This window comes from Podarcis muralis, chromosome 13, assembly GCF_964188315.1.
Source record: "Podarcis muralis chromosome 13, rPodMur119.hap1.1, whole genome shotgun sequence".
Taxonomy (NCBI): Eukaryota; Metazoa; Chordata; class Lepidosauria; order Squamata; family Lacertidae; genus Podarcis; species Podarcis muralis.
The window spans coordinates 50,763,654-50,777,140 of NC_135667.1; the positions used below are offsets into that span (position 1 = coordinate 50,763,654).

Genomic DNA, 13,487 nt, shown 5'->3' on the forward strand with positions numbered 1-13,487 from the left:
CTCCCTGTAAAGCTTTCCACGGCTCCCCAAATTTGTGTTTACCAACCTCTCTGCGGTTGTGTTGCAAGGTGCAATGAGTTATTGCTTGTCAAAGTCACCAAGATTCTTGAAAGAAAGGCATTATTATTAAGCATAAGGCACTGTTATGGTTATGAGTCCTGCCTTGAAATCTTACAACGAGGTGAATCGCTTGTCACCGTGACTTGTCCAACTTGTTTTATCTATCGTGTTGGTGGCTTCGTTTTTTTAATCCTAATCCAGCCCATAAAGCATCAAATGTTCACAGTGATCATGCCACACAACCTGCTGTGAATGTCGCCCAGTGGAGGCGAGGGCTCCTCAGCTACAACCAGTACCTGCAGGTAAGAACGCTTTTACTTTTTAAAAACTGTGGATGGTTTTCGACAAGGAGGCAGAGGTTGACATTGCAACAGTTTGGATTCCCTGCCAGAGTTTGGGAGGCTGTTTCCACACACACCCCCCCCTCAAACTGGCTGCGCCTCTCTGGTTGTATAATTTGTATGAAAAGTAGACTTTGCTAGTAGGTGCTTTCTTTCTTTCTTGTTACTGGAAGAAAGCATTAAGGCAGCAAAAACGGCTGAGGAAAAAGCAAGAAGAGACCTTGCCCCTGGCTGGCACTCATTCAGTGGACTGACCACCCTCTGACTGCTGTATACATTTACAAGGGATATGGAAGTGTGACAGACATGTGAGAATGCGTTGCCTCATCTCTCTCTCTCTCTCTCTCTCTCTCTCTCTCTCTCTCTCTCTCTCTCTGCTGCGGAGACTGCTGTCTGTATGGGATTTCAGGGGGAGAGGAGCAGTTAAGAAAAGGAGAAAACGAGGCTGCGGTTTGGGGCACAGACACTGGGGTTCAAGCCCAAATTCACTGGGATTTCTTGTGTGAACACGTCAATGCTCTCACTGTCCTGCATTTTACTACTGGATATAATGATTCCTTTATCTTTCTGTAAAAATTTCCCCTCCGTTTAGGACTTGGCTATCTTTCCCCTGATAAATGAACACTTGCTTGTGACAACTCAGTTCTGCAAAGTCTCTGTGTCCAGGCTGTCTATATATGTTGAGCATCAAATGTTTGGGAGCGGGGAAAGCACAGGAATTATTTGTTAGTTTTATATCCTTGGCATTTGTTTTATTTGTTTCTTTCTTTCACAATATTGGCATATGATCCTTCAGCAAAGCGGCTATCAAAAGAACAAGGAGTCTTTGCTTGTGAGCTTCAAAAGGCATCTGGGCTGTTGGATAGCCTTAAAACTGCTTTCTCGATTGCTGCTGCTGACATGATGTTCTATTGAAACTATTATTGCAGTGATTTTCTCTGTGTGTTTTGAATTATTATATTGCAACGTTTCCTCATGAGGTCGTGAAAGTGTGTGGAAAAGAGGGCCTTAAACATTTTAAATAGTCTGAAGGACTGTTGCTGGAGTGGAAATGTTGAAGTAGATGGACGCCCGGATCGAGTCAGGCAGCCCTTGCGTTCTTAGGGTTTGGGATGTAGGATTCAGAGATTTTTCCTCGAGGAAGGACTGTCTGTTGCACAGATAAAACTGCTTCCCAGAATTCCAAGAACAATAGTTTGCCCCTAGGAAAAATGCTGTTCTACTTGTTCATCCAGAGGCATTTCTTATGGCACTTACGTTATGGTTGTGCACCTGTTGGATTGTAATTTATTAAATTAATGCATTTAATAAACCTCCTGTGACTCTCATGCTCAGACTGTCTGGTAGCTTACATTGCCTTATGTTGATTGGCTAGTCTTCTATTGTTTGGTTATCGTTCTGCCCTCCATCGTTCTGCTCCGACACTGAGGTCCAGCGCCGAGGGCCGCCTGGCGGTTCCCTCATTGCGAGAAGCCAAGTTACGGGGAACCAGGCAGAGGGCCTTCTCGGTAGTGGCACCCGCCCTGTGGAACACCCACCCACCATATGTCAAAGAGAAAAATAACTACCAAACTTTTAGAAGACATCTGAAGGCAGCCCTGTTTAGGGAAGCTTTTAATGTTTAATAGGTTATTGTATTTTAGTGTTTTGTTGGAAGCCGCCCAGAGTGGCTGGGGAAGCCCAGCCAGATGGGCGGGGTATAAATTATTATTATTATTATCGTTCCCTTTTCTAGTTATGTAGTGTATCCATAAATCCAGGTGTGCTGGAAAGCCAAAATGGGAGTGGGGAAGCTTAGGTAAGAGACACCCCCCAAAAAAACTTTGCATGAAGATAGAAATATCCACCTGTCCTGCTACCCTGCCCTGCCCCACGGCCACCCGATGACTGGCCACGGGCTGCTTATATGCTACGGCTTTGGTGCATTGACAACAGAAAGCAGTGCAAGGCCACAGCTGGCCAGGACTGGGAGTTAAACAGAAGGGAAGCAAACACCTCCCCATGGTTGAATTAAGTCGTGAGGGAGGGCTGCACCTTTGCAGTTTTGAAAGCCACTGCTTTGCAGGAATTGCATTTCCCCACTTGGTTTGTGAATGTTGGAAGATTCAAGGCGGATAAAAGAAAGCGCTTCTTCACACAATGCATAATTAAACAATGGAGGCAGTGATGGCCACCATGTTGGGTAGCCTTAAAAGAGGATTAGACAGATTTCCCGAGGAAGAGAGGGCTGTCAATAGCTACGAGCCAGGATGGCTATTTTCTGTATCCACAGTTGGAGTCAGCTATGCTTCTAAATGGGACGCGGGTGGCGCTGTGGATTAAACCACAGAGCCTAGGGCTTGCCAATCAGAAGGTCGGCGGTTCGAATCCCCGCGACGGGGTGAGTTCCCGTTGCTCGGTCCCTGCTCCTGCCAAAAGCACGTCAAAGTGCAAGTAGATAAATAGGTACCACTCTGGTGGGAAGGTAAACGGTGTTTCCATGCGCTGCTCTGGTTCGCCAGAAGCGGCTTAGTCATGCTGGCCACATGACTCGGAAGCTGTACGCCGGCTCCCTTGGCCAATAAAGCGAGATGAGCGCCGCAACCCCAGAGTCGGACACGACTGGACCTGATGGTCAGGGGTCCCTTTACCTTTACCTATGCTTCTAAATGCCAGTTGCTGGAAACCACAAGAGGGGAGAGGGGTCTTGCGTTCGAATCCTAATTGCTGGTTTCGCCCAAGCAGCTGTTCAGCCACCATGAGAGAAGAACGCTGGATCTAGCAGGCCATCTTATTGTTTTTAGGACTGTCAAGTAAAAATGGTGCACATCCTTAACACACTTCAATTGAATCATTCGGCTTTATCAGAGAGCTTACTTTGGAGAGAGTTTCAGCAATTCAATGCAATCCTCACAGTGCGGTACTATTAGCTCCCTTGCTTCCTTCTTCCTCGGTAAAAAAAATTCTGACAGCCCTTTCCATTCATCTTCCTTCTGTCTCGTGCCTTTCTTCCTCTCCTTTCTTCCTCAGTATCTTTGAAGTCTAGTCCTGAGGGGAAGGCTTAACAAACTCTGCAAACCTCAAAACCTAAACAAGAAAATGAGCCGAAGCCATAGGGTACAAAAGTTGCTCTTCCATCTTAACCACAGGCTTAAGTCCTCAGGATCCAATCTGGCATGCACACCGTTCGGCTTAGACCTATAATTGCAATTTTATTTTTTTAATTGTATGGAGAAGCGGAAAGCTCTAATTGCTTTGCCATGTTGCCTGTTCATCACCATCCTTTGTTTTATTGCTGCCCGCAGCTCTGTGGCCCAGCAGGACAGAGATAGGTCAGGCAGCAGAGAATATAAAGCATGAGAGGATATGATGGAAAGTCAGTCTGGCTGCTCCAAAGTCACTGCTCATTTAGCCTATTTCCACCACTGTAAGCAATAAAAGGTAAAGGGACCCCTGACCATTAGGTCCTGTCGTGGCCGACTCTGGGGTTGCAACGCTCATCCTCCTGTGATGAGGCTACATTTTAATCTTTTAATGTTCCAATATTTTAATGTTGTATTTTATTTTTGTTTTTAAGTTGTAATCATTCATCTTGTTCTTATTATTGCTTGTAAGCCGCTCTGAGCCCGGCCTTGGCTGGGGAGGGCGGGGTATAAATAAAAAATTATTATTATTATTATTATCTCGCTTTACTGGCCGAGGGAGCCGGCGTACAGCTTCCGGGTCATGTGGCCAGCATGACTAAGCCACTTCTGGCACACGGGAGCTTTGGGATTGATGAAATATATGCAACAAGAAATGAATTGAAGAAATGAATGTTTGAACTGGGCCAAAACAAACAAGATGAACTTTAACAGGGAGAAATGTAAAGTATTGCACTTGGGCAAAAAAAATGAGAGGCACAAATACAAGATGGGTGACACCTGGCTTGAGAGCAGTACATGTGAAAAGGATCTAGGAGTCTTGGTTGACCACAAACTTGACATGAGCCAACAGTGTGACACGGCAGCTAAAAAAGCCAATACAATTGTGGGCTGCATCAATAGGAATATAGCATCTAGATCAAGGGAAGTAATAGTGCCACTGTATTCTGCTCTGGTCAGACCTCACCTGGAGTACTGTGTCCAGTTCTGGGCACCACAGTTCAAGAAGGACACTGACAAACTGGAACGTGTCCAGAGGAGGGCAACCAAAACGGTCAAAGGCCTGGAAACGATGCCTTATGAGGAACGGCTAAGGGAGCTGGGCATGTTTAGCCTGGAGAAGAGGAGGTTAAGGGGTGATATGATAGCCATGTTCAAATATATAAAAGGATGTCATATAGAGGAGGAAGAAAGGTTGTTTTCTGCTGCTCCAGAGAAGCGGACACGGAGCAATGGATCCAAACTACAAGAAAGAAGATTCCACCTAAACATTAGGAAGAACTTCCTGACAGTAAGAGCTGTTCGACAGTGGACTTTGCTGCCAAGGAGTGTGGTGGAGTCTCCTTCTTTGGAGGTCTTTAAGCAGAGGCTTGACAACCATATGTCAGGAGTGCTCTGATGGTGTTTCCTGCTTGGCAGGGGGTTGGACTCGATGGCCCTTGTGGTCTATTCCAACTCTATGATTCTATGATTCTATGAATCAATTTGAGTTACACGGCTCAGATTGGGTCTACTAGACCCAACACTTTTAAGCAATATGGACAAAACCTGTTTCTGGGGCCGCTCTGGGATTGGGGGCCTGAAGCTTAAGCTTCATTAGTTTCCTAGTAGATCTGCCCCTGCTTCCCAATCCCACCAGAGAAGTGAGAAGCTGCTGCCACGTCTTCCATGGTAGCAGGGACCCACCACCGAAATCTGGAAGTTGCCACTGTGAGAACCCTGTAAGCAGGACTTTGGCAGGGACAAGGCAACAGCTGGTGAGCCAGTGTGGTGTAGTGGTTAAGAGCGGTAGTCTCGTAATCTGGTGAACCGGGTTCGATTCCCCGCTCCTCCACATGCAGCTGCTGGGTGACCTTGGGCCAGTCACACTTCTCTGAAGTCTCTCAGCCCCACTCACCTCACAGAGTGTTTGTTGCGGGGGAGGAAGGGAAAGGAGAATGTTAGCCGCTTTGAGACTCCTTAAAGGGAGTGAAAGGCGGGATATCAAATCCAAACTCTTCTTCTTCTTCTTACTGCTCTCACCTCAGGTGACAAAATCGGACAGGCGGACCTTGGTAAACATTATTCTAATATGAATGCAAATGAAACCCACCATTAGTACAGTGGTACCTCGGGTTACATACGCTTCAGGTTACAGACTCCGCTAACCCAGAAATAGTACCTCGGGTTAAGAACTTTGCTTCAGGATGAGAACAAAAATCGCACGCTGGCGGTGCAGTGGCAGCAGGAGGCCTCATTAGCTAAAGTGGTGCTTCAGGTTAAGAGCAGTTTCAGGTTAAGAACGGACCTCCAGAACGAATTAAGTTCTTAACCCGAGGTACCACTGTATATCCATACTGCAGTGAGCAGGCATTCTGTTTCAGATAGTGTGGGCTATGCCAGCCCTACATAGCAGACTAGTAAAGGTAAAGGTAAAGGACCCCTGACAGTTAAGTCCAGTTGCAGACGACTCTGGGGTTGCGGTGCTCATCTTGCTTTACAGGCCAAGGGAGCCAGTGTTTGATAGTTTTTCTGGGTCATGTGGCCAGCATGACTAAGCTGCTTCTAGCGAAACCAGAGCAGCGCACGGAAACACCGTTTACCTTCCCACCGGAGCGGTACCTATTTATCTACTTGCACTTTTTGGTGTGCTTTCGAACTGCTAGGTTGGCAGGAGCTAGGACCAAGCAAAGGGAGCTCACCCCGTCACGGGGATTCGAACCGCTGACCTTCCGATCGGGAAGCCCAAGAGGCTCAGTGGTTTAGACCACAGCACCACTTGCGTCCTTACATAGCAGTCTAGTGTTGCTAGACTGATGTTGTAGGAGTGAGGACTATGGGGTAGCTCAGGGTTCCAACATGGGGCCTTTGGCAAGCACAGTTAGCCCTGAGGCAAGGCCGTTGTGGGGCACAACTGTGAGGGTGGGGTGAAAAGGTGAGGCCCTGCTCTCCTCCCTCACACAGAGACTGCGACATGTTTCAGGATGGCTGAGCAGAGCTTTCCCCGTACATATGTACAGGAAGGAAAGAGGGCAGGTCACACACGTTCCTGCTAATTCTGTCAGACTTGAGTGTGAAGTCAAATCTTATCTGCTACATCTTCCTGGAGCCAGTCACCTTGAGCAGCCTCAGGTGAACCCCGGAAACTCTGGATGCGATGTTTCTTGAGGCAGAGCCAGCTCTCGTTCCACCTCTCTCTGCTGGGTCAGCCCTGAGATAGGTACACCTCATGGTGCTTACATGAATCAGAACCTCAGCCCCGCGTTACGCAATGGCAATGAACATGCAGCCACCTCGGCACCCGGTTTGCCTGCCATGCCCTGCCTTTTTGCTGCGCTGATGGTTACACTAAAAACAATGGGAATTTAATGGTTTAGTCATGGCTAGCATACTGGTTTTCCCAGTAGTGATGTATGGAAGTGAGAGCTGGACCATAAAGAAGGCTGATTGCCGAAGAATTGATGCTTTTGAATTATGGTGCTGGAGGAGACTCTTGAGAGTCCCATGGACTGCAAGAAGATCAACCCTATCCATTCTGAAGGAAATCAGCCCTGAGGGCTCACTGGAAGGACAGATCCTGAAGCTGAGGCTCCAATACTTTGGCCACCTCATGAGAAGAGAAGACTCCCTGGAAAAGACTCTGTGTTGGGAAAGATTGAGGGCACAAGGAGAAGGGGATGACAGAGGATGAGATGGTTGGACAGTGTATTCAAAGCTACTAGCATGAGTTTGACCAAACTGTGGGAGGCAGTGGAAGACAGGAGTGCCTGGCGTGCTCTGGTCCATGGGGTCACGAAGAGCCGGACACGACTAAACAACAACAAAGCACCTCCAGGTCTCATTTGGCCATTTTATGGAAGAACTGAAAGCAGAGCTTTCAGGTCAGCCTTCCTGAGGCAAAATTTACTACTGGTGGTAGTAGTAGTAGTAATATTTGCTCACCCTTTACCCTAATGCCCCAAGGGGAGGTTGAAACCATTTTTTAAAAAACATTAAAAAATGGTTCAGAACAAATTACAATCACAAGAACAGGGTGGGTTTGACAAATATACAGCTTAAGTGTCAGAGGTAAAGAGGAACATTGTCAGCTGTGGAGGAAAACTATACAGTGGTACCTCAGTTTACGAACTTAATCCATTCTGGAAGTCCGTTCTGAAACCAAAACCATTCTTAAACTGAGGTACGCTTTCCCGAATGAGGCCTCCCGCTGCTGGTGCCCTTCCACCATTTGGTTTCTGTTGTTAGATCGAGGTAAAGTTCGCAAACCAGGGGACGTCTTCCGGTTTTGCTGAGTTCGTCAACCGAATCGTTCATAAACAGGTCTGTTCTTAAACCGAGGTACCACTGTATAGCCAAGGTGCCAGATATGGTTACATGATACCATTTGAAAACTCTCCCCTTCATTAGGCTAGCAATGTCTTCTCTATCCTGCACAAGCTCCAGGTGAATGAAGAAGGAAATGGTGACCCAAAATGTCATTTCAAAGGGACATGCTGCTAAGTAATGCAAAATCAGCTGGCAACGAGCTTTCCTTTTCAGAATGAAGCCGGTTTCTCAAGAAGCAATCTTAAGGGACACAAAAAATGCCATAGATCTAGAGCAGGCTTCCTCAACTTCAGCCCTTCAGATGTTTTTGGCCTACAACTCCCATGATCCCCATTTAGCAGGACCAGCGGTCAGGGATGATGGGAATTGTAGTCTCAAAACATCTGGAGGACCGAGGTTAAGGAAGCCTGATCTAGAGTGTGCGTGGACTACCTAGGTAGTACTTAGTCTCCACTGAGTCTAGAATAAAATGTTGTTTGTACACTACCAGAGTAGTACATTGGATGTTCGGGTTGCGAATGTGATCCGTGCGGGAGGCGCGTTCGCAACCCGCAGCACTGCATCTGCGCACACGCGGGTCATGATTTGGTCTTCTGCTCATGCGCAAAGCACAATTTAGTGCTTCTGCGCATGCGCGAGCACCGAAACCCAGATGTAACCCATTCCGGTACTTCTGGGTTTGGCACGGTGTGCAACCTGAAAACGCGCAACCTGAAACGTCTGTAACCCGAGGTATGACATTCAAACCGCTTGACGCCTGTTACATAACTCCTATTCTTATTTATTTATATCCTTCCTTTCTCCTAATACAGAACCTAAGGAAGCTCACAGCATAAATTAAAACGGATGCAACTAAAACACGCACAATGAAGATAAATATCAAAAAAGCAAGTTAAATAAATAACCCTACTAAAATCTGCACTAAAATACCATTTAAAGGCAGCAATCCCTCTCTCTTTGTGCGTGTAACACCTATCCCCATAAGTCCCTGCCACAACAGCCCAAGACCTGTTGGAACAAAACAAAACAAAAGATCTGCCTGCCAGCAAAATGAAGGTAGAGAGGAGGTCAATCCAGCCTTCCATGGAAGGGAGTTCCACAACCTGGGAACAGCCACCGAGAAGGCCATCTCTCATGTCCTCACATGCCTCTGAAGGTGGCAGGAGCAAGAGAAAGGCCTTCCAGAATATCTCAAAGCCTAGGGAAGTTCATATGGAGATGTCTGCCTCATTACAAACTGTAATTCCACCTGTTCTACCTGTAATTTGTCTTTGAACAAGCTACCCCACCTTGCCTGGCAACTATGGAAATATTTCCTCCAGACCAGAAATGAAGGCCCAAACCATATTGCCTGAACCTGTAGTGTCCACATAAGGCACGACGTAAAAAATTGTATCCAAGGCTTTTGCTCATATGGACTGCTGTGTAATTATCCTCTTAAAAAGGGGGCTTTATCTCTGTCTTGAGACAAACATGACCAGCGGTTAACTGAACCTCTTCATGACCTCTTCCTTCCATCTTCATGACCAATGTATCTTAAAGGTGTTGGCTTTGGTGAAGAGCAGTTGCTCTCTAGGAATCCAAGTGTCAAGGAATCTGTTTTACTAAGGGTTAAACTAAGGTAAAGGTAAAGGGTAAAGGGACCCCTGACCATTAGGTCCAGTCGTGGACAACTCTGGGGTTGTGACGCTCATCTCACTTTATTGGCCGAGGGAGCCGGCGTACAGCTTCCGGGTCATGTGGGCAGCAGGACTAAGCCGCTTCTGGCAAACCAGAGCAGCGCACGGAAACGCCCTTTACCTTCCTACCGGAGCGGTACCTATTTATCTACTTGCACTTTGACGTGCTTTTGAACTGCTAGGTTGGCAGGAGCTGGGACTGAGCAATGGGAGCTCACCCTGTTGCAGGAAATTGAACTTCCGACCTTCTGATCAGCAAGCCTAATAGGCTCAGTGGTTTAGACCACAGCGCCTGATAAACTTCAATGGAGGGCAAATTTATTCAAGAAATTAGAATGTATGGCACATTAAAAAGCATTTTACCTTTTCGTCTGCCTGAGCAGTAATAAATGGATTGTTCCATATTCTCAGAATCTACCTTGGATTCAGCTGGAGCTCAGCATATCTCTGTTAACGGGTCAGGGAAATATTACCTGATCTGCTCTTGTCTGTCTGTATAGCAAAGTCTGGCCTCCCTGTAATACCTTCCGGAGTTGGCAGGGCCGTCTTACCCATAGGTGCTGGGGTGCAGGGCACCCGGGCGCCGGGCTCTCAGGGGTGCCAGGCCGAGAGTCCGGGGCCTGAGAGTTGAGTCCAGGGAAGAGCCCACCCGTCGGTCTGAGCACCGCGGTGGGCTCTTCTGCTGCGGGCGGCTCTATGCCGCGAGTTCAGGGGCGACCAAGCCAGCAAGACACTGATATGGCCGGCCAGCTCTGCCTTCCTGCGCGCCTGGGACTGGGGGGGGGGGGGCGCGCCAGGTGGATATTTGCACCCTGGTGACACCTGGCTTGAGAGCAGTACATGTGAAAAGGATCTAGGAGTCTTGGTTGACCACAAACTTGACATGAGCCAACAGTGTGACACGGCAGCTAAAAAAGCCAATGCAATTCTGGGCTGCATCAATAGGAGTATAGCATCTAGATCAAGGGAAGTAATAGTGCCACTGTATTCTGCTCTGGTCAGACCTCACCTGGAGTACTGTGTCCAGTTCTGGGCACCACAGTTCAAGAAGGACACTGACAAACTGGAACGTGTCCAGAGGAGGGCAACCAAAATGGTCAAAGGCCTGGAAACGATGCCTTATGAGGAACGGCTAAGGGAGCTGGGCATGTTTAGCCTGGAGAAGAGGAGGTTAAGGGGTGATATGATAGCCATGTTCAAATATATAAAAGGATGTCATATAGAGGAGGGAGAAAGGTTGTTTTCTGCTGCTCCAGAGAAGCAGACACGGAGCAATGGATCCAAACTACAAGAAAGAAGATTCCACCTAAACATTAGGCTGCTTAAGACAGCCCTGAGAGTTGGCTAAATCTATTTATTTTATTATTAAGCCACTATTTTCCCCACAGAGCTGCAGGTGGGGTCCATGGTTGGGTTAGGCTGAGAGATGGTGTCTGGCCCAAGGTCACCCAGTGAACTTAGTGGCCAAGAAGGGATTTGAAGACTGGTCTCCCAGTTCCTGGTCCAACGCTCTAACCATGACACCACATCCTTCCTCTCTCATACTATATGTTCAAGACCCCCTTTGAATCCTAATACACGCTGAAGGAAAGTGTGGTAGGTTAGGTTTAGACTTTGAGAGAGACGAATTATATGTTAAGAACTGCATCCCAGATCTCTCGGGACTCAGGAACGGAGTGTGGTGCAGTGGCGGAGTGGGGCTGATTGCGGCGCAATGGTGCAATCCTCCCGGCGGGGGTCCGATCACGGCAAGGCGGCACAATCGTCCTGGCAGGGGGTTGATTGCGGCAAAGCGACGCAACCTGCCCTGGGGGGATTTTGTCACCCCCCCGGGATGACACCTGGGGTGAACCGCCCCCACCACATCCTCCTTCTTATGTCCTTGGTTTGGTGAGGTCACCACTTTGCTGCCTCTTCCCTTACTTACCCCGTGCTATTATTACACCGCTTTGAGGAAGAAAAAGAGAATCCTGTTGCAGAGAGGATTAATCCGCCACTAAAGGCCACGTCAATGTGCATCAGGTGATCCTGGTCTTTCTCTCTCTCTCTTGGCAGTAGTTCAACTGTTGTGAAAGAATGACACCAGTGCTGTCAAGACAGGATGCTAAGAACCTCACTTCCTGCAGTGTTCTGGAGGGGGAAAACCGAAACGCGTTTGCCAAAGAGGAAAGAAAAGGGGGCAACCTTTGAATTTTATTTATTTTAGAAACCAAGATGGCACAGTTTCAGCATGCAAATCTTCCCTTCCTCATAGACTGCTGCACCTCTCGCGAAGGGGTAGCGAAGTGCCTTAGCATTATAACAAAGACAAACCACATGCATTTTATTTTTTAAAAAGAAGCCTCTCCCAGTTTTTATTTTGATTGGTTTTCTCGCAGATCATTTTCCCTACTCTTGGTGCCAAACTACGCAAGGTACACAGTGGCATTTAAACTCTCCCTAGGTATATTTTTAAAAGCAACAGCTTCCAGACGGAGCTTGCCGTTTTGCTTGCTTGCTACATCTAGAACTGCAGCCCAGTATTCTGCACATGAGAAGTACAGTGGTACCTCGCAAGACGAATGCCTCGCAAGACAAAAAAAACTCGCTAGACGAAAGGTTTTTCCGTTTGCGAGTTGCCTCGCAAGACGAATTTCCCTATGGGCTTGCTTCGCAAGACGAAAACGTCTCGCGACTTTGTTTCCTTTGTCTAAATAATAATTCGCAAGACGAAAAGTTCGCTAGACGGCAAAACTTGCGGAATGAATTAATTTCGTCTTGCGGGGCACCACTGTATTACACATACGTTCTATAATGTTCCGTCCACTCAGTGGGCATGACCTGGGGCTCACTCACACGTAACCTTTTGTCCTGTGCTTGCTAAGCTTCCTGGTTCGTATCTGTGCGCCATTTTTTGCCCTGCTGCTTTCCCCAGGAAAACCCAGTTGTTACAGCTGAATTGGAACAAACAGCAATTTGGGTTTTTCAAGGTAAACGTAGATGAATCCTTAGTTAGTGGGTATCTCACTGCTTTTCCTTTCTCCCACCTCTCATGGTTGCACTTATTATTGCTTCCCTGGTGGATGCTGTTGCTCTACAGTGGTACCTTGGGTTACATATGCTTCAGGTTACACATTCCACTAACCTAGAAATAGTGCTTCAGGTTAAGAACTTTGCTTCAGGATAAGAACAGAAATTGGGCTCAGGCAGCGCCAGCGGGAGGCCCCATTAGCTAAAGTGGTGCTTCAGGTTAAGAACAGTTTCAGGTTAAGTACGGACCTCCGGAACGAATTAAGTACTTAACCCGAGGTACCACTGTATTTTCCTGCCCTTTCTCCAGAACGGAGTAATAATTAATAAATAAAAAAATAAAGGCATCAACACCTGGTTCCCTTCCTTCTCAGCACATAGTACAGTGGTACCTCAGGTTACATACGCTTCAGGTTACAGACTCCGCTAACCCAGAAATAGTACATCGGGTTAAGAACTTAGCTTCAGGATGAGAACAGAAATCGCACAGCGGCAGCAGGAGGCCCCATTAGCTAAAGTGGTGCTTCAGGTTAAGAACAGTTTCAGGTTAAGAACGGACCTCCGGAACAAATTAAGTTCTTAACCCGAGGTACCACTGTACTTTAATTGGGTGGTTGTTTTTCTCCTGCCCTTCCTCGCTGTTTACTTTTCTTATTTTATTGTTAATTCACAAATATTTCCCCTTTAGTAAAACAGCACCCATGATGATCAGAGTCATCATTTTGGACTAAAGGACTTGTCGTTTTAATAGAATTTCTGGAAGAGCACTTCAGGAAGCTTAATTTATTGTACTCCGTTTTCTTGTTTGTTTGTTTTTTGTGGTTTTTGTATTCCATGGAGTTGTAGGTTGCTTTGAGACATCTGTTTGTATTGGGTGACAAGATGCTGCTGCTGCTGCTGCTGCTATTGTTATTTAGTGCCTTGTCTGATTTCCTCTTGCTTGCACGCCCAGAATTGTAGCTCCCCATTCC

At 47.1% G+C, this 13,487-nt stretch overlaps 1 protein-coding gene across 1 annotated transcript in view; it reads left to right on the top strand.

Annotated features, from left to right (window-relative positions):
• LOC114582679 (transmembrane protease serine 11A-like) overlaps positions 1-13,487 on the top strand; it is a 65,770-nt gene continuing 52,283 nt past the window's right edge. Inside the window, exon 1 of the mRNA XM_077917584.1 lies at positions 1-362. The gene's annotated coding sequence lies outside the window, so the exon portion shown is untranslated. The remainder of the gene's footprint in view (positions 363-13,487) is intronic.